Raw genomic sequence first — 20,936 nt, 5'->3', positions numbered from 1 at the left:
CCCATACACAAGCTCATGTTCAAATACTATTCAATGACTTCTGCTAAAGGTGCACAAACAGAGAAACTTATTTTCTGGAATTCAGTTTCTTCCATTCTCCTATGAATTTTCTAAGCTGTCCTATTATTTCTGATTGTCCCATTTCCGATTCTTTAACAGGTCTGTCTACCTACCCTTACCCATTCCCCCAGGCTGATTTAATCTCTCCGTTTCTTACTGATTTCATTAACTTTCCAGCACAGTCCCTGCGTCAGATATATTTACATCTGACTCTCCTTTTTCTTTCTCTGAAATCTGTCTCTGGGTCTCATTTATCCTAGGCACTTCCAAGTCCCCTTTTCTGTTTATTTCACCGCACACACTACCTTCAGTCTCCAACTAGGCTGTGGAACATTCAGATGTGTTGATCACATTTTATTTCTCAGAAAAATTCTAATATCCACGACAGTTTCTGTCACTTAGCAAATGAACCTCAAATAACTTAATCCCTCCTTCCTTAGAAGGGCAATAGGCAAATGATGTATATATTGTACAATTGTAATTATTTTGAGAAAGAGTACTAGAGTTAGTAAATAAGAAATAAATGTTTTGTAGAGAGGCAAACTGAGGAACCAGTTAAGATAATTCTTGTGATATTAGCTACACTTCTTGTCCAGATTCCAATTTATATCCCTTAGGCCCATAAACCCAGAAATATAATTATATTTTTCACAAGGAAGATTATTTGTATCTTGCCTCACAGGCAAATTATAATTTCAAAGTTATGAAAACATAGTATGAAACTGCAGGTCATTGTCATACCAGTCAATTTTTAAATTAAGAGGCAGTGGAGGACATAGGTTAAGGGCCTACGAGTATGAAAACATATGTGCACATAAAATCATTATAACCATACAACGATTTCATGGTTGGCTTGGCTTGTGTTCAGTGACCAGCCTTAGACCAACTACTATGGCCGGGAAAATATAGTCATTTTATTCCTTCTATATTTTGAAGTAGAAAATGTGGATTGAGAGGGAAAACAAATTCCCTAAAAGAAAGGACAGCTAAGTCTAAAATAGTGAGATGGGAATGATTTCTACATATAATTTACTTTCCTACTCAGAGAAAAATTCCAACAAATGTCATTAAAAAAAAAAAAAAGATCTTACTAGGAATCACATAAATTAAGTTCTGTATATATTATGAAATGTGATACAGATCAGTTACTTTCAAAGTATCCTCATTTACAGAAGAGTAAATGAATATTCACTGAGTATCTACTATATAGCACATACTGTCATAGGTGCTGGGAACCTATGGTTTTTTATATCAATTATAAAAAGTTAACCCTGGTACTTTCTAAAGTTAGATTTAATAAACGTAGACATAATAAAGAGACATAACAAATGTCACTAATATTTAAGCAGTTTTTAGTAAGATGTTCTTTAAGAGCATCTCACTTAATAAGCAAACCTTATTTTGATATCTTCATCCCATTCTTTCCCCTGGGGTCCAGCCTCCTACATCTGCCTATTTGACAACGCTTGAAAGTCCAATGAGAGTCTTAAATGCACTACGTAAAACACAAAACTTGTTTTCTCCTCCCTTACCTATTCCTGTTTGAGTCTTCTGCAATACAGTAAATGCCTTCACCAAGTTTTCAAGGCAAAACCTAGGATAATTCTTTTTTTTTTTTTCCTTCTCTGAGTCTCAAAGTTTCCCATCTGCTAAAGAAAGTAATGTTGCCAACACATAGGTCTACTGAGTGTTTCAAAAGAGCTAATACCTAGAAAGGTCTTACTGTTGTGTTTGGAACATAGTAAGCATGCGGAAAATATCATCAGGACCATGTATGATTTCGTTATTTTACTGGATGGGAAAGTGTTCCCTGCCATTCCAAAGAGTCTTGTGAAGTGAGGAATTTAATCCTAACAAAACAACACATTGAAGTCTATTTTTGAAAAGAATTCTTGATGAGATAAAGAGGGTTTCCAGATCCAATTCTAACATGCGTGGCAGCTTCCCCCACACCAACAAGTAATTCTCTAGAAGGGTGTTCCAGAATTCAACTCAATTCTGACACTATCTACCCAGAGACTGAATCAGATTCCACAGGTAAAGAGCTTAGTCCCACAAGACTGCCCTCCACTTCAGATTCCAGTCACAAGCCCAGGCTGTTACCTGTACTTCTGAATCAGAGGATCCCAAGACCCCCTCCTTGGGTTCAATTAATTTCCTAGAACAGCTCACAGAACTCAAGGAAACTCATTTACTCGCTGGATTACTGATTTATTATTAAGGGTAGTAAAGGCTACGAATCAATAGCTAGATGAAGACATACATAGGACAAGGTCCTGAGTGAAGCTCAAGGAGCTTCTGTCCTTGTGGAGCTCAGGGCCCATCAAGGTGGCAAAGAGTTCAGGTTTTCCGTTTTGGACGCTCTCTGGAAAAAGGGCCCTACGATAATTCTTAATTATTCCTCATAACTAATCCATTAAAAGTCTTACAGGTTCTACTTTCAAAATACATCTCAAGTCTCTTTACTCCTTACCATTAGTTTGCCAGGAGCCTAATCGAAACTACTAACCTCTGATAGCTTCCTGGCCTGCATTATGGCAATAACTTCCTACTGATCTCTCTGCCTGTACTTTTGACACCTAAATATATCTTCTCCAAAGAAACTAGAATACATTTTTATCCTAGTCAATTATTTTATGGTATTCTTTTATTGAAAACCATCCAATGGCTTTACATGACTCTAGACAGGAATTCTAAACTCCTTATCGTTTTCCATTTACCTCTTCAAATTTATCTCCAACCACCTCCCTTTTCTCCCTCTTCACTGGCCTCCTAATAATTGTGTCTTGTTCTTTCTACCTCTTCTTTTCCATAAGACATTGCCAAGGTTCTCTCCTTCACATCCTTTAGGGTTTTATACAGAGGGTGCCCCAAAAAATGCCTACACATTTTAAGAAAGGAAAAAAAAAACTATTAAAATTACACTGATGGTAACCACTTTGAGCACCACTTGTAATTGCAGAAGTTAAATGTGACTTGTATTCATCTTTTGTTATCGGTATATATTGAGTATTACAATTTTAAAACAGTTTTTTTTTCCTTTCTTAAAATGTGTATACATTTTTTTGACAGCATCTGTATAAAATAACTACCTCAATGAAGCCACTTCTGAAAAACCTATGTAAATTTCACCCCGTGTACACATTAAATTCTTATTTCCTTCTTAGCATGTATCACTAAGGTGTTATATCTTTTTCATGTGTATCTTCTTTACTGTTTATTTCCCCAGTAAAATGTAAGTTCCACAGGAGAGGGGTTGGCCTGCTTTGCTCACTGCTGTGTTCCCCAGTGCCAGCTATAGCACATTATACATATTCAAGAAATTTCTGTTGGATGATTTAATAAGGAACTGACCAAATGAAGGATGGTAACAAATCTGACCTCTTGACCACACAGAATAGTGTTCAGAACAGGAATGTTGGTTGAAAGAATGAACAGACGATATTAGAAGGCAGAACATCCCTCCGTGGCACCATTACCTTTGTCACCTGCCATGATAGCTACTGAGCTTTACTTTTGTTGGGGATTTTTGCATCTATGTTACTGAGAACTATTGGTCTGCAGTTTTCTTTTCTTGTAAAGTCTTTGTCGTGTTTTGGTATTAGGGTAATTTTGGCCTCATAAAATGAATTAGAAAGTATTCCCTCCGCTTCTCCTTTCTGGAAGAGATTGTAAAGGATAACAGGCACCCGTCATGTATAGTCTTATGGGTTCTAGTAAGTACCTTGCATACTTGTCTGAGGTAAGGATGTAAGTCAATGACATACGAGTAACAAAAGGTGAGTGAAACAGTAAGCCCACTAATTGATCCAGCCTGAAACTTTGTGTTTCCTGTTTGTATTTATTTCTTTGCTTGCTATTTATTTATTTATTTACTTATTTATTTAAATAATCTTGAAAGAGTCTACTGTAATAGTCTGGGCATAGACTATAATGTCCTTTACCCAGCATGTGACCTCGTGAGCACATCAGTCTCAGAGCCCCCCTTTTATGTGATAGATACCTTTCTGTCTGAAAAAAAAAATGTGCTGTTTAGAATAAAAAATATACTTGATGGATGCCTATTTCATTTGAAGATATGAATTGCATTAAAAGAAATGTCTCAGAAAGTGTGCCTCCACATTTTCACTGGCCATAATAATGCAATGTCTTCCCAGTGTTTTTTGAGAAATGCTTTCTGGTGCATAAGGTGGCTCTAAAGACAATTCCAAAAAAATGTGTTAACCAAATATTTTGATCAGTGGTAGCTTTTCTGAAACCCAAGGTGAACATAGTGAAGGGAAATACTCATTTGGATATAAATTTCAGTTTATGAGCTTTTTTTTTTTCTTCTAAAGGGAGTTTTACTATTTCGTAGTTATGGTTCATAAAATTTTAGTATTTCTTCATTCTGCATTGCGACTATTTTTTTTTAATAAGAAATACCTGAAACATTGAGGCAGTTTCCCAACTATGTTCAGAGACTGACAATACTGATGACATTTTTGGAAAGTAAAGAGATATGTATCTAATCCTTCATGTGTATATAGAAAACTACTCATCACAGTCCAAAATTCCATTATAGAGAGACATATAAACAGATATTTATTCTGTTTCATGAACTAAATTTCAGTGTCCATGTGGAATAAATGGGTTCCACAAGCTGAAAAATGTAGTTTCAGGGAAGGAATGAAAAGGCTTTTGTAATGTAGAAAAGTATTTTCCGTTAGGAAAAAATCTGTATTTTGCTGTATATAAACAGGAATTGTTAGTATAAGAAACTAAATAACCTTTATTGATATAATTATTAATATATTTAGCTTTTATTTTCTGAATAATAAATAATAGGCAAAGGCTATTTTCAGTTACTACATTTTTAGTTCACTGAAACTGCAAAAATTGTTGTAACTGTGAAAGAAATTATTTGTTTTATTAAATACAGAAGAAAAACTACCAACTAAAACATTTTTTTTCAGAAAATGCAATAGATACATTAAACTGTTATATGTTTTAAGGTATCAGAGACCTAGAAACTAAATGGTATATTTGAGATATATAAGAAGAAATTGTAATAAATGCTTGAAAGCAATATCAATTCAACTTTGGGATGAACACAAAGATTACTTTTTATAAAGTCAGGTATATGCATAGAAATCATCTCTGCTATTCATCAGCAACATTTCTTTCAGTAGAAAAACACAAACTTAGATTTTTGGTTTGAATGTTGTTGCCTATATAGAAGAAACTGGTGGGAAAACACTATCCTGCCTAACTACCACGTAATGGAATTATACTCATTAAATGTTGCATTTTAATGTTATTTGTTTATTTTTATGTGATAATTATTTTAAGTAATGATTTGTTTAAGAGAAATTATCAAGGATTAATGTTGTTTCTATAACTCATTCAGGTTAGGTTTATCTCTTCTTAAACAATTTATATATTCTTAAAAGTCGCTATGTATTCTTTCTTATCATCTATTTCCTGCTTTATAGTGGGTATCTTCAAATAAATCATTTTAGTTCCTATTGCCACATTGATTTTCTTTTTTATATTGACTAGATATGTACAAATTGTATTGAATTTAGGAGTGACTAGCCCAACTTAATCCATACCAAAGTTACTTTGCCAGACAGGCAGGGCAACAAGAGCTCTGATTTATTCTGTTGTGTCCCAGAATAGGACGCTTAGTCACTGGGAAATGTAATTAAGAAAAATCTCAGGATCACAAAAGATGCCCTTTGAGGCCTAGGTTGTGGATATTTGATTTCGTAATGGCCACAGCGCAGCCACCCTTGCATTACTTAGGCCTAGCTATGCGGATTAGATTTCTCAGGCAATTCAGCTTTATCTAATATGTAAATTTATGCATTCCTTGTCCTTTCCATTTAAGAAGATGGAAAGCCTTAAAAGAGTTAAAATAAGTGGATCACATTGATTTTAGTGCGTGGTTGACAACAGTCAGAATCAATAAGATTAAAATGAAGAGTAGGATAACTGACTAAATAAAACTTGGAGGGAAAAAGGTAGAGAAGAATATGATTAGAGTAACTGAATGACCAATATTTTAGTGGGTCTAAATAATTATTTGTTCTTTGGTAATTGTCTTCCTTTCTACTAAAATAAAATCTTTATGAGAACAGGGGCCCAGAGGGCTTGGAAGAGTAATTGGCATAGAAGATGCTTAACAAAAATCACTGTTGAATAAATAAATATGTGTACTCAGATTTCATGATGAACAAAGTGTGTTGGATCAAGGGAGAGGAGGAGACACAAACATTTGGACTGAAAGCCCAACTGTAGGGAACTTCAAACAAGTTCATATGTGAATATAACTGGTGACAAGGAGGTAATTTTCAAGTATCACTTCAAAGGGATGGGGGAACAAAAGCATTTGGAAAATTCACACAGAATTGGGAGCTGATATCCTTGTAGTCTTATTAAGGCCAGGTTTTTATAGTAGTTTTTGAAAGTTGCCAAATACATGTTGAAATAACTCAGTGTAGGCATTGACCATTCCTGTCCTAACTCACCTTTGAATATTGACAACACTCCATCTTATCCTTTGCTCTTAGTTCTTGAGAATGGAATGGAAAAGAGGGGTGCTTTACATTGAAAAAATTCTTTTAACAACTCTTTTCAATGGGAAATGAACCATTTTCTTCCAGTGGAATTTTCAGAGTGAAGAGGGATTTTAGGAACTTACATAAGGAATTCTGTTGTGCCTCAAGCTAAATAGCAATAGAGATTTTGAAAACTTTTCTTTTAGATATCTTATTTTGCTGGAAATTAGACTTGATAAACATTTATGGGCCCCTTTTCCAAGATGGCTTTCTAACTCTCTTATACTGCAGATTAGCCTCGTAGTGAGGCTTAGATCAAATCTGGAGATGCTATGTATTACCAGTTTCTATTTTGAAATTGCTAAGTTTTCCTTGAATAGAGAATTTTAGTAATGAGGAAGTAGTTCTGTTTGATTTTCTATCTGTGACACTTGTTCTTCATGTTAAATGGGACTATAGTGGGGGTGCGGGGGAGGGGTGTCTACTTAGGGCTCTAAGATTTTCTTGGAATCCAAAATCTAGAGGAGTAATGACAGATATGTCCTTATTTGGTCCTTACTCCCTGAGTTCTTCACACTACTGCTCTTCCCTCCCTAGGCACATATGCTACTTGTTCTCTCAAACCATCTAAATTTAATGAACAGAAAATAAAGAGAAATAGTAAAATATAAAATGCTAAACGTCAAATAGAACAAAACATTCTTTGTGGCCTAATATCTGGTCTAAAAGTAACCAATTAAGCATAGTGCCTAATTACATAGCATGCATTCAATAAATATTTGGTAAATTAAAGGAACAACAATATGGCTAATGCAAGAAATTGGTGAACTTGTTATACTGCAATACTTGATGCAGAACTTTTCGAAAGACACAGAGGACAGGATTCTTCAGTGGAGTTCGATATAGCCTTGAGTGGTAGGTTGAGTACTTCAGAGAAAAAGACGATGAGACTTACCAGTTCTCTGTCTTCACACCATTCACAGATGCTCATTTAATTAGCATGCATGCTCATTGTCTCTGCTTAAACATTTCCTCTATGCATATGCTTTCTGAATGGATGTGTAACTACTAGATGTATGTATTCATTGTATAATAATCGAGTACACCTGTTCACCTGACTTATACACATAACCTTAATGAACATCCTTTCTACTTAATAGCAGAAACTTAAGCAGAAACTTAATAGTTTAATACTGCTTGGCTACCCCTATCTGAGACCATTTTGGTCCTCCTGCTTTAGCTCTACCAGTACCCCTTCCCTTCATCTGCCATTCCTCTGATGAGGAGAATCCTGATCATGTTATAATGACTTTCTCGGTGTTTTAGAAAAAACTACTACCCTCTCTTTCAATTTCTAATGTCCTTATACTCAACTTGCTTTCCTTTAGCAATGATATTCAAAGTAAACCAAAAAAAAATTTGTCTAATTGGTTTAATTTTTAGAATCATAGAGTATTTTTTTCTACTATATTTCACTGTAAAGTTTTATTTTCACAAATCATATGATTTGACTATAATGTTATGGATTTACAAAACTTGAATCTGATCATCTAACATCATTTACAGCATTGTTTCTGTGTGAAAATGTGTTTTGAGTTCTAAATATTTAACTTATAAATTAAACTTTTGAAACACAACCCAATTGAAGTCAATGCCTATATAATAAATACGATCTTTAAAACTAGCTGAAAACCAGGGTTTTTTAATTTATAAAAGGATTCTTATGGATTTTGAAAACAACTGAAATTATTCCAATCATCTCAGGACACATTTATTTCATAAAATAAGTGTACCTGAAAACCTAAAGATTTTGACCATCTGCCCTTTTTAGACCCTTGTCTCAGTGGAGTCTACCATGTCGAATGCAAGAGTTAATTTTATGGGTCAAACATGCCCTGTAGTTTCCGTACTGGGTCTAATGTTGCTTTTTGCTTTCATCCAGTGCCAAAGGTAATCACAACATTCTTTGCATGCAGAAGACAGTTCTTTGTTCCCTCTCACTACAATGTATACATACTTTAGAGTTTGGCATATTGAGTTGGCAAACAATGTATACCTTGTTTGCACTAAAAATAAAGCTATGAGAAAATTATCTTACTAAAATGAGATAACATAGAAATATTCATTTATGAATACATGGAAAACCCTAAACCCAAATTGGTTAACTTACTTGTACCAAGAAATTATCTTTTGAAAGTTCATCACTCCTAGAAGTTGAGTCAATGGAAACCATAATGAAAACACAGGTTGGAATTCTTAAAAGAAGTGGTGTTACTTAGATATATCTAATATTGAAAAAATGACTTGTTACTTAGAAAGCTTTGTAAAACTAAAGATTTAAATGTGAAAAATAATAATTGCATAAACTCTAAATTTAATACCTTTGGCTATTATAGATATCATTTATATTATTTGGCAACTTTGGGAAGCTTTTATTTTTTTATTATTTTATTTTCGGAGAGAAGCTTTTAAATTAATAGACATTCATATCCTTGACATCCTTAATATTGAATTTTTAATTTAAAAACATTTAAGACTCACATGAAAGGGGAAATAAAATAGTATAAAATCCTTGGTGCAGAAATAGGAAATAAACATATGTAGGAAAAAAAAGAATCCAAATTTAATTGAATTTCAGTATTTTTAAGTTTGATATCAATTATATGTCTGTAATTTTGCAGTGTTTTCCTCTCAGCTGTTTCCTTGCTCTCATATTATAGAGTAGTGGTTCTCAAACTTTGGAGTGCATTGGAAAGATCTGATACACTTATTTAAAATGCTGGCTCTAGAGTCCACTCCCAGTGATTCTGATTCAGTAAGGCTGGCATGGAACTCGGGATATATATTTTTGTAGGCTGGCTTCAGGCTACATTTTTGAGATGCTTCTTGGAATATTTTCAGAATAGAAGAAGAAATTATTCCTAGAATGCCTCAAAGTATAAGAGAATAAAATGAAAATGTTTTAAACTGTATGGTAAACCCACGCTGTCAGGACATCAACCTGCCCTTCATTATAAAATGATTGCAAAAACCATTAGACGTTAGTACTGTGAAAATTACTTTCTGTGAAACTAAAGTTCTTTTGACCCGGGTACATGCATTTTCAGACTACTTTGTTTTTCTAATCCATGTAAAGAAATTATGAAAATTAGAAAAAAAATGTGTTTCAACAATAGCAACTGTGATCCTATTCTGTAGTATCATATTGCATGAGAGAGAGGAGAAACTTCTAGTACTAAAATAGTTCATTCCCAAAAGATGAAGAACTTATAACACAAGCCTGCTGGACAGATTTATTTAATAAGTTGATGAATTTATAGGAGTGTATACTGGGTTTATTTCTATGTGATTTTAGTATTGGAGATTGATTGTAGCCAACTTCCTCAGGGAAAAACTAAGATGCAAATAGTGGAATAAAGTCTTCAAGACATAGCTTCATACTGTAACATTATTTCTCCTCTGTACAGTGAGAGTAATGTGAAAAGCAATTCTTTAGAAATCCAGAACTTTAGTAACATTGGACTACAAATAATGATTAGTGAGATAATTCAATCACCTGCAATGTATTTGACAGAATTATGTTTATGCCTAGTGAAAGTGTTGGAAATGACTTAGACCAAAGAAGCAATTTGATTGGTTAATGAATAGCCTAAGAATGATAATTGAATTTGATGGAATTCATTAGTTAAGACATTCAAGCAGATACTCTACAACCCTAATTATATACGCTAACATGTATCGTCACGATGTGATATATGTACTTTGTTGTTGAATTAGGCATATATGAAAGAGTGAGACATAGTACAGCGCAAAGAAACATCACCCTGAGACAAATACTGCCTCCACTCCTGCCCCCCTCCCCAATACCCTAGCTAAAATATCATCTGTACAGCAAGGCACAAAAGCACAGAGGCAGATGCCAGGGCATATTCTTTTAGAACGCAAGGCTGCTCAAGATCATCTACAGATAATGAACCATGACAACTTTGGATATTATGAAGTATAAAATGAGAGTAGGAAAAAGCAAAAAAGATGTTATGTAAACCACCAGGGCCCTGTCGACTAAAGTAGGACTTGAAGGGCATTAACAGTAGTAATAATTTCAAAGGGCATGACAAATACTAATATTTAATATCAAAAACATTTTTAAAGTAAGCGATACAGACCTCTCATCTTCTGTACAATTGCTTCCCCCACCCCACATGTGAGAGTAATGTGAAAAGCGATTCTTTAGAAATCCAAAACTTTAGTAACATTGGACTACAAGTAATAATTAGTGAGATAATTCAATCACCAATGTATTTAATAGAATTATGTTTATGCCTAGTGAAAGTGTTGGAAATGACTTAGACCAAATAAGCTATTTGATTGGTTAATGAAGATCATGTGTGGGGATAGGGGGAGCATCGTTAACAAAACCTTTCAAAGTTTCTGCTTTTCCCAAGTACCTTAATCAGACCGTTGCAGTGCAATTTCCAGGAATGAAGCGATAGGCAAATGAACAGACTTCCAAGCTGAATTCAGGCGTTTGTCACTCAAGTTCTTGCTCGTTCTTGTTTTCCCTTGAGGGAGAAAAATAAAAGAAATAATCCATCAAAATGCTGGCCTGCAACTCTGCGCTTGCCTCTGCTACTATCTGGGCACATAGCGTTCTGCTTATGCAGCCAATTCATTATTCACATCCTGCTCCAGCTTCCTCAATTCCTGGTTGTGCCGGGTGCTCCAGGCTAAGAATCAATAGGTGTGAATCATGCTGACATAAAGAAAAATCTAGAAGAATAAATGTTTCAAAAAAAGCGAGTTTTACACATTTCTCCTGACAACTCTTGTTCAATGGCATTGGTCTATTGAAGATAAAAAGCATGTGCTGCCACAGAAGGTGCCCAGTGGAATTATCTTCTGCAGGGAATTATCTCGAAGCAATTCATACTTTGTTTTGCTAACAAGACTCCTTGTTAGGATACTGAAGTGCTATCCTTCCCTGGCAATGTTCTCCCACCTTTTAGAATTATTGAAAAGCTAACTGAGTCTATTTTGATTTGTGAATCTCTTTGTAAGCAACAACAGCTGCCACAGTGCTAATAAAAAGGAACGGCATTGCTATTTACGTAGGAAGGACACTGAAATATTGCACATACAAAAGCACCTGAGTTGCAGAGGATCTCTATCAACTATTTTAATAGTTCCCTTCCCTCCTTGATTCTTTTGTCCTTGCCTCCTCCCTCCCTCTCTCCTTTCTTTTGCATTCTTTTTTTCCCTTCTTCCTTTAGTCTTTGTTTTCCTTAATGCACTTTTTATTGCATATATCTATTCTCTGATAGAGAACAAACTACTTTCTTATATTTGAGATTTTTAAAGAACAATTTTTAGAAAATGAAATCCCCAAACTCTGAGGTTGAAACACAAGTAGGGAGATTTAAGTTATCAGCTGAATCTTGTCGCCCCAATTAAGAAGGGAGGCTCTGCAGATCCCAGTGGCTCTGATACGAATCACACCATTTTGCTCTCTTTTCAGTTTGGGTTTCAATTCTCTAGAGGAAGCTAACATGGCAACACCCTGTGATTTGAGGATTCAAGTTTTCCTACTACAAGATAAATGAACACACAATCACTGGCAGCTTTCGTTATATTTTGAACAGAATTTTATAGTTCTTCTGCTGTTATTAAGGAGTCCTATTTGCCAATTAATGGACCAGCATCATTATGGCATAAATCCATGTAGAAAAATCTTCTGTGGGTTTGCAAGGTGTGGGAAAACCTTAACTGTTGGTTTAAAGAAATAGATCCTGCATACGAGAGCTCTATTTCCGGAGTGGCTTCTGAGCTCCATTTTGCCTGCCTGAGATAGACAAGGGACGGTTGACTTCAGCTCAGGATGTTTCCATTATAAATATTTATTATCTGTGATTCATTCAGTGAATGTTAATGGAGTGTCCTTATGGACCTTTTTGGGGGGTGAACAGATCTTGGGGATAAAAAAGAAAACAAGATAGTTTTTGTGCTTCTGAAAGAGTTGGGGAGACAGAGATGGAAATAAAATAAGAATATTACTACAAATTGATAAGTACCATAATGAAGATTTAGGCAATGTTAAGTGCTGAACAAAGGTTCTTCTCGTCCTTAAGGAGAATTCTAATTTCTCATTTTGAAAGAAGTGGGAAACTGTGTGCTTGTATGTGTGTGTGTGCCTCCTTCAGATATTGGGCATGAGGTGATCACACGATGCAGCCCTGAAATTATTTAACGATTTACACAATTGTGGCTTTTCACAATTGGATCTTTTTTCCAACAGTGATTCTAAGCATAAAGTGGTTTTTTCCCCGCCAGAAAGCATTTAAAACCTTTTCCCTATGGCTATAGGTCCCAGAAAGTATTTGATTACTCAGAAAGCACAGTCAACCGGAGTCATTTTCTACATGTTGCAGAGAATACATGAATTAGAAATATACTCCCATTCTGGAAGCCAAATAGCAAAGATTAAAAACCATCTGTCATTGGGATTATGAGCCTACAAGCAAGCAGTAGACTTCCAGCAGAGTCTGGGGCAGGAACAGTGTGTAACACAGATTTAAAAACACAAGATTTAACTAGACTCATTTGCACAGTCACATGGTTTAAAGGATATTACCAGCTCCCACTAGAACTCACTTTGCCCAATATGTTGCATAAAACCATGTTTTGTAAACTGAAGACATTTTTGATGGAAATTCATTCTCTCTCTCAGAAACAATTTTCTAAATGCTTATTTTGTGTCAGGCAGGGTCCAAGACACTTCAAGTTCATTGGCAAAAGAGAGAAATAGCTACCTCAGTGCCCCCTCACTTCACCCCAAGGAGCTTGCTTAGAGAGAGATAGATGACAAATACACACACACAAAGAACATATGTAATTACATAATTTAAATCATAATAAGTTCCCAAAAGGACAGGAAAAAATGCTAGGAAAGTGAAAGCAGGAGGCCTCATCCAGAATTGGCTTCCATGTAGAAGTCACATTTAGGAATTGGCTGGGTTTGGAGGTATGTTGGGGGTGGGGGTGGGTGAAGGGGTAGACTCAAGGTGGAACAGTGTATGTGTGAAGTCCTGAGACAGGAGCAGATTTATATGTTTGAGAAACAACAACAAAAGGTCAATGTGGTTATAATATAGTGAGTACAGAGAAATAGGGAGCATGTGAAGGCTGGAGGCAGAACTGGGTTAGCCTCTGCTGAGAGCTCTAGGTGAGGGAGCCGTGGGAAACCACTGAAGGCTCTAATCCCTTTAGTTATTCTTTGAATGATGGATTGGGGTTGGGGGTGTGTAGGGACACTTACCAGGATGAAATTTAAAAAACCTCTTTGCATGAGTCTATTGGCCACTTGTATGTCCTCTTTGGAGAAATGTCTAATTCAGGTCCTCTGCCCATTTTTTTAATTGGATTGTTTTTTGTTGTTGAGCATGAGTTCCTTATATATTTTGGATATTAGCCCCTTATCGGAGGCGTTGTTTACAAAAATCTTCTCCCATTTGGTTGGTTGCCTCTTTAATTTGTCGATGGTTTCTTTTGCTGTGCAGAAGCTTTTTAGTTTGATATAGTTCCACTCATTTATTTTAGCTTTTACTTCCCTTGCTTTTGAAGTCAAATTTATAAAATCCTCTTTGAACCCAAGGTCCATAAGTTTAGTATCTATGTTTTCTTCTATGCAGTTTATTGTTTTAGGTCTTATGTTTAGGTCCTTGATCCATTTTGAGTTAATTCTGGTACACAGATGGTAGATGAGGGTAAAAGGGATCAAATATATGGTGATGGAAGGAGAACTGACTCTGGGTGGTGAGCACACAATGTGACATATAGATGATGGATTACAGAATTGTACACCTGAAACCTATGTAACTTTACTCACAATTGGCACCCCAATAAACTCTAATTTAAAAAAAAAATTATTTTACCTACTCTCAGCAGTAAAAATTATATTGATTTAAAAATTAATTTTCTGACTCCTTGATGTTTAGTTGGTTGATTTATTTTTTTAACTTACAATTAAGTTGCATTTTTCTTTATAATACTTATTATTCTACATATACGAGGTCAGACGATTAAATTTGCAAACTTGTTGTAATGAACTTGCTAACTTTCTTTGATACCAGAGGGATTATTCATTATGAATTTGTACCAACTGGACAAACAGTTAACCAAGCTTACTATTTGGAAGTGCTGAAAAGGCTGCGTGAAAAAGTTAGATGAAAATGACCTGAACTTTTCACCAACAATTCATGGCTCTTGTGTCACGACAATGCACAAGCTCGCACAGCACTGTCTGTAAGGGAATTTTTAGTCAGTAAACAAATCACTGTACTGGAATACCCTCCTTACTCACCTGATCTGGCCCCCAATGGCTTCTTTCTTTACCCGAAGTTAAAGGAAATATTGAAAGGACAACATTTTGATGACATTCAGGATATCAAGGGTAATACGACTACAGCTCTGATGGCCATTCCAGTAAAGTAGTTCCAAAAATGCTTTGAAGGGTGGACTAGACACTGGCATTGGTACATAGCTTCCCAAGGGGAGTACTTCGAAGGTGATTATAGTGATATTCAGCAATGAGGTGTGTAGCACTTTTTCTAGGATGAGTTTGCGAACTTAATTGTCAGACCTCGTATACTTGTTTGTTTCTTTTTTCCACCACCACATCTTCAAAAGCCTGTAAGAGCTATTTTTTTTTTTTTTCCCCAGGTTAGCTCACTGATGCATGTCTGGGGCCTAGAACATCATTTGGCACATACTTGTAGCAGTTCAGGAAATACATCTTGAATGTATAAGTGAGTGGATAATTTAGAAAATTATCTCCTAGTAGTTGCTAGCAATCATTTAGTGTTATTCTTCCCCCTAAGTTACTTTCATGCGTGATCAATGTTGCATGATAAAGTATAGCATATTAGATTAATAAAATGTGCTCCTGGTGAGTCATCATTAAAAACAGTATATATAGAGTTGTAGCTTATGGAAAAGGCATAAATAAACCTATTTGGGCAAAGCAAATGTATGAAAAATAAAAGATAAAAGCAAAATACATTTTGTGCTAACATATTTCTCTTAGATTTTAGGTTCAATCATTATAGAGTAAGATCTAATCATTTACCCATTATTCGACAGGGAATTTATAGGAATATACCAAACCCAAATGCATGTACTTCAAATTTTGTAATATTAAGAGTATAGTTTTATGGCACATATGTAAATTTATAAAGCTGATAGGCAAAAAATATGTAATAAGTTAGGAATTTTAATATACTATTTCCATAGAATAAGATGTTTCTAATTTACCAATTATTTTCTTCCACTGAACATATGTACTATAAATTTTATTGGGTTACATATAAATTGTTTTAACATATCAAACAGCTTAAATAATCTAGAGGAATGTGTTAAAAATTTCCAGAGTTTATTTGCTTATGATGGGCTTAATTTTGACATATATGTTCAATTTTATGGTATAATTTTAAAAAGGATAATATGAGTATTGCTCAAATATGGAAAATTAACTTTATAGTAGTCAATGTAGGTTAAAGGATTTAGTAGACCTTGGTAAAGAAAATATAAATCATTAGTTTATGAGAAATTACCCCAGGTTTTTGACCTTATGTGTAAGCAAATCAGATGATATAGCAGCAAATTAACCAAGACATTAATTTTTGAAGAATAATTATATTAGAAAATTTCTTTTGCCAAGATGCTCTACAGGATATTTGCATAAGAGCAATCTTGTTTGCAATGGGCAAAGACAAAAAATAGTAGAGCTAGGCTTTTACTTACATCATTCAAATTTTTTTCCCCAGTTAAAAGAATAATTTAGGATAAAATGTTTGCAAATTGTATTAGAAACACAGAATGCAAAAATATTTCAGAATTACCTAGTTGTTGGTTTCATTACCTATTGGTGGGCACCATAGCTCCAAGAAATCTGCATACCCCCTGACATATTAGGTAAGATTGTAGGCATTTATGTATTTATGCATCTTTACCAGATTCTCAAAAAGAATCAATGATTCCCCTCCTTGATAAAATGTTGAGAAATGAAATTTCACTTGCCCAAGTTCTCACATTCATATCTTTTGATTCTCAAACTAGTGAGTGAAAAGTGCCATTTTCATCATAGACTTTATATTTCCTATGTGCATGATTCAAGTCAAACCAATATAGCACTTTACTTCTAAGAATACAACATTAAAATAGCATAAAATACTCAGAAAATCAAGTTTTGCTTTATTATTAGCATTAATTTTTTTTTGCATTTTTTAAGCAAAAATGTCAGGGAGAAATCCTTTACCAAAATTAGTCAATGTGAGATGAAAGCTACAAGGAATTTTATATAAATTTTCTTTGTGAATTGATCAAAGTGCATTTGAAAAGCATGGTTCTCTTGTGTAATTTAATCCAAAAAACAATGCATTTACTTTCATCTTTTTTTTCTTTTCCTAGAATCTCAGCATGGAATAATACACTGTGAATTTTAACAGCCTGTTTTTGTTCAAGTGATTGCCTTCAGTTTCTGTAGTCCTTTGTGAGGACAAATGAATATATTTCTTTTTACTTTTGTAAATTTGTTTTAAAGTTTGGTTTTAAATTATTTCAAAGAGTTTTGGACTTTTTACAATCAATTGAGTTAGGAAAGAAATATAGTGTAGAGATTTGCAAAAACTAGCCATCATGCACATGATCTATTGACCATTGTTAGTTGCATATTAATTACTAGATAACAAGAGCAACCCTAGTAACAGTAGTCTACTATGAGAATTTAGGGGAACTCTGATCTGAAGTCCAGGTAAAAAATCTTTGGGAGAATAGATCTAGGAAAAGCACACGAACAGGTAAGGTACACACACACACACACACACACACACACACACACACACACACACACACATAATGCGTTATGACTAAAGCCAAAGTAATTCATTTTATGGCACTATCTGTGTCAGTTACAGCCTCAATTTCACAATCATTCTTGGATTGAATAAACCAAGATGTTAAAAATTTACTCTGCACAGCAATCAGTTGTCTGAGTTCCAGAAGACTTTCTTACATGCACAAGAGAAGCAGGGAAAGAGAACTAGCAATAATTTATAGGTGAGGTTAAAAGTCGAGTAGAGACACAAACTGTTAGAACCAACAGAACATTGACATGTGCTTAGATTTTATTTAGTTACTTGTGTCAAAATGTGCTCTTTTAATAAGTCTTTCAATAAAGCATAATTTATTAACACTTATGCTACTTAATAAATTTAAACTTTAAAAAAGTTTGGAATAATATTTCTATTGTTACGAGTATATATCACTTACTATTTTACTATAAATCCAGTTTAACAAAAAAAGTGAATGGACTCTTGTATGGAAAATAAATATTGAGTGATATTTACAGTAAAGAACTGAATTGCTCTTTCAAAAATGGTTATTTTTTGGTTATCATTGGGTTCTGTCTTCTGACAGCTTGAGTTCAAATCCAGGCTCCAGCACTTCCTAACTATAATCCTCAATTTACTCATTCAAAAAAATGAATATAATAATTCTCCCATAGTGCTGCTTTGAAAATTGGATAAATTAATTCAATTAAAATGTTAGCATATAATAAGCCCCATTGGTTTGGCTATTGTTAATGCTAATATTATTGATATAATTATTCTTTTTAATGTAAAGTTAACACAAATTTTAAAACACTACATCCTAAAGAATCGCATTCTTCAATGCTGAAGGCACACGTACAGTTATGCTTTATTGGAGTGTATATCTCATCACCGTACTGATTGTTATTTATAATTTTTATTCACATGTCATGTTTCTTATCTTGCCTCTTAGTCTCTTGAGGGCAAAAAAAAGTCTTATTAATTAATCTTTTCCTCTCTTTTTGTTCTCTATTTTTCCTTTCTTCTCTCTATTATATCAACACATACGTATTTATTGAGCAATTATGTGGCAGGCATTTTTGTAGGTCTGAAGTTACAGGGGCAAACAAGACAGATAAAATCTGACATTATGTTGCTTTGGTTCTTATAAAACTCAATTAAAATTCTGTTACTATTTGCTAAATTCAATACCAGTATTGGACTGCCAGATATAAAAATAAAGACATGAACAAATATATACATAATAAATAGTTTAGAAAATGCATTTAAAATGCAAGAAACTGTAAAAAGGTAAATATTCATAAAAAGGCAATACAATCATAAAAAGTAACTACAATAATGAAGGCAGAGTATACTGATGTTGGTTGAATGGCTATGTATTATCCAGTGAAAAAAAATCAAGCTGTTTTTTACATAAATAAGCACTAAATAAACCAAGTTATAGTTAAGCCACAACAATTTTTAAAAAATAATTTACAGAAGGAGCCATATACCTTGATGAGAAAAGAGCATATCAATAAAGAAATGAAGTAAATTACAAAATTAAAAAAATTATTTTATGGTATGCATTTATTTTGAACAAAACATTGAGCATGTCCTAGATTTCTACCTCACACTGTCTGTGGCAGAAGAACCCAGATATGAGAAAACTCAGAAAACCCAGACATAGCAAGTACAATAGGATAAGAAAGGCTCTATGAAATAACTTGTACATGTAATAGTAACCACTTTTTGTTTCTAAACTTCATAAATTACTTATTTTTTTAAAATGCCGTATCTTCTACATATTATTTGGGCAATAAGAAGAGAATATGAGTAGAAGACAACTGTATGAATCTCAACTGAGCCATTAAATTAATAAATTACCTGTTTCTTAAATCAGACGTAGAAGCACACAACAATTAAAGCTACTGAAGAATCACTAACATTTTGAGTCCATCAATTACATTGGAGAAAAGGAGAATAGGATATTTATTTTTAGTCCCTAGAATTATTTTATATTTCTAAAAGTACTGTGAACTAAAAAGAGCTACTCAAAAAAGTGAAGTTAGAAATTGTGTAAAGTTTAAAATCAAGTCCAATAAATGACTGAATTATTAATGATATACAGATGAAATTTTAGAATATGTAAAACTTAAAAAAAAAAGAGCTACTTTAATTATTTCCATGTTCTTTAAAATATATACATACAAATCAGTGAAATATGTTTACTTTGAAAACTCTTAGATCTTCAGGCACTGCAAAATAAGAAAATGTATATAATTTTCTAAACCTACTATATTAGAATATACCTATTTCAATCTGAAGAATTATATTCAGCACAGTGTCTTGTGCAAAGAGATAAACATCAACATCTCCTGGTAGAGAATCTTGGATAATTAAGTTATCTCTTGATGTCTTTTATCTGCAAACCTTATGCTTCTAGTGTACTGTTGAAGGCGAGTGGGTTGTAGATCATTTATCAAGTTCTTTAATACCATATGAGGGAAGATATACTAGTATCCCCATTTTACAGATTGGAAACTCAGGAATAGAATGATTACATAAATTGTTCAAAGTCACACTATTAGTGAGAGGTTAAGCTGAGATCTGTATTCCAGCTATCAGTCTTTCAGGCTAATTCTCATTGACGTAACATTCTCCTATATTTCTTAGTGTATGGCTAAAAGATCGGTGAACCAAGATAAATTGGCTAATATATACATAATACTGCTGAGATAGTTTAGGATGTGAAGTGGGCATAGTGTGCTGATGGCTTGTTTTAGTTCAGGCAAAGATCTTCACATTTTCTTTTCAAACTCATAATGCCTAAAACTAAAACTAACTCCCACGCCCCCCCTGCCCACTCCCCACACATACATTGATTCCTTTCTCTCTCATTTGGTCATCTGTTCATTCATTTCAGTAGGGTTTATTGGCAATTTATAATCGGCTAAGCACAAATATAAATGACAGTTACTTTAGTCATGCACATCATAGGGAATCATCTTTGCCTCCTTCTCTCTTAGTGTAATCAGGCCCAATTCTATTAATTCTTTCTTCTTAATGCATCTAATAGCAAATTGCCTTTTCCTCTCCATTGGCATCATTAATGCATTGAGAAGGCTGATTCGGGTCTTTATCACTTTATACCTGGAGTACTGCAACCACCTCTGGAATAATCTACCTCCAATCTATCCTATACACTAACACCAGATTAATTTGTCTAAAATATTTAAGCATATAACAAGGCGATTCTTAGAAGAGAAGGTACTAGTAGACAGAGCAATAGATATTGAGGCTGGGGTTATCACTTATAAATTTTCTCCCTGAAGATAATCATGATACCCTGACGAGGCATCTTTCACAAATTATCCAGTGAAAATGCAAAACTGAAAATGCAAAACTGATGAATTATGTCACTCTCCCAGTTAAAATCGTCAATGGCTCCCTGTTGCTCTGAGGGTAAGTT

At 34.1% G+C, this 20,936-nt stretch overlaps 1 protein-coding gene across 3 annotated transcripts in view; it reads right to left on the bottom strand.

Annotated features, from left to right (window-relative positions):
* The window catches only part of SYT1 (synaptotagmin 1), a 510,235-nt gene that overhangs the window by 397,639 nt on the left and 91,660 nt on the right, over positions 1–20,936 (bottom strand). For all 3 annotated transcript variants that reach the window (XM_074325375.2, XM_074325377.2, XM_074325376.2), the window contains exon 2: positions 11,051–11,164. The gene's annotated coding sequence lies outside the window, so the exon portion shown is untranslated. The remainder of the gene's footprint in view (positions 1–11,050; positions 11,165–20,936) is intronic.

The sequence above is a fragment of the Rhinolophus sinicus genome, chromosome 1 (genome assembly GCF_057876585.1).
Source record: "Rhinolophus sinicus isolate RSI-liver-muscle chromosome 1, RSI-T2T, whole genome shotgun sequence".
NCBI classification, from domain to species: domain Eukaryota; kingdom Metazoa; phylum Chordata; class Mammalia; order Chiroptera; family Rhinolophidae; genus Rhinolophus; species Rhinolophus sinicus.
The sequence above is the reverse complement of the archived record's forward strand: the minus strand, read 5'-3'. Positions and strand labels throughout refer to the sequence as shown.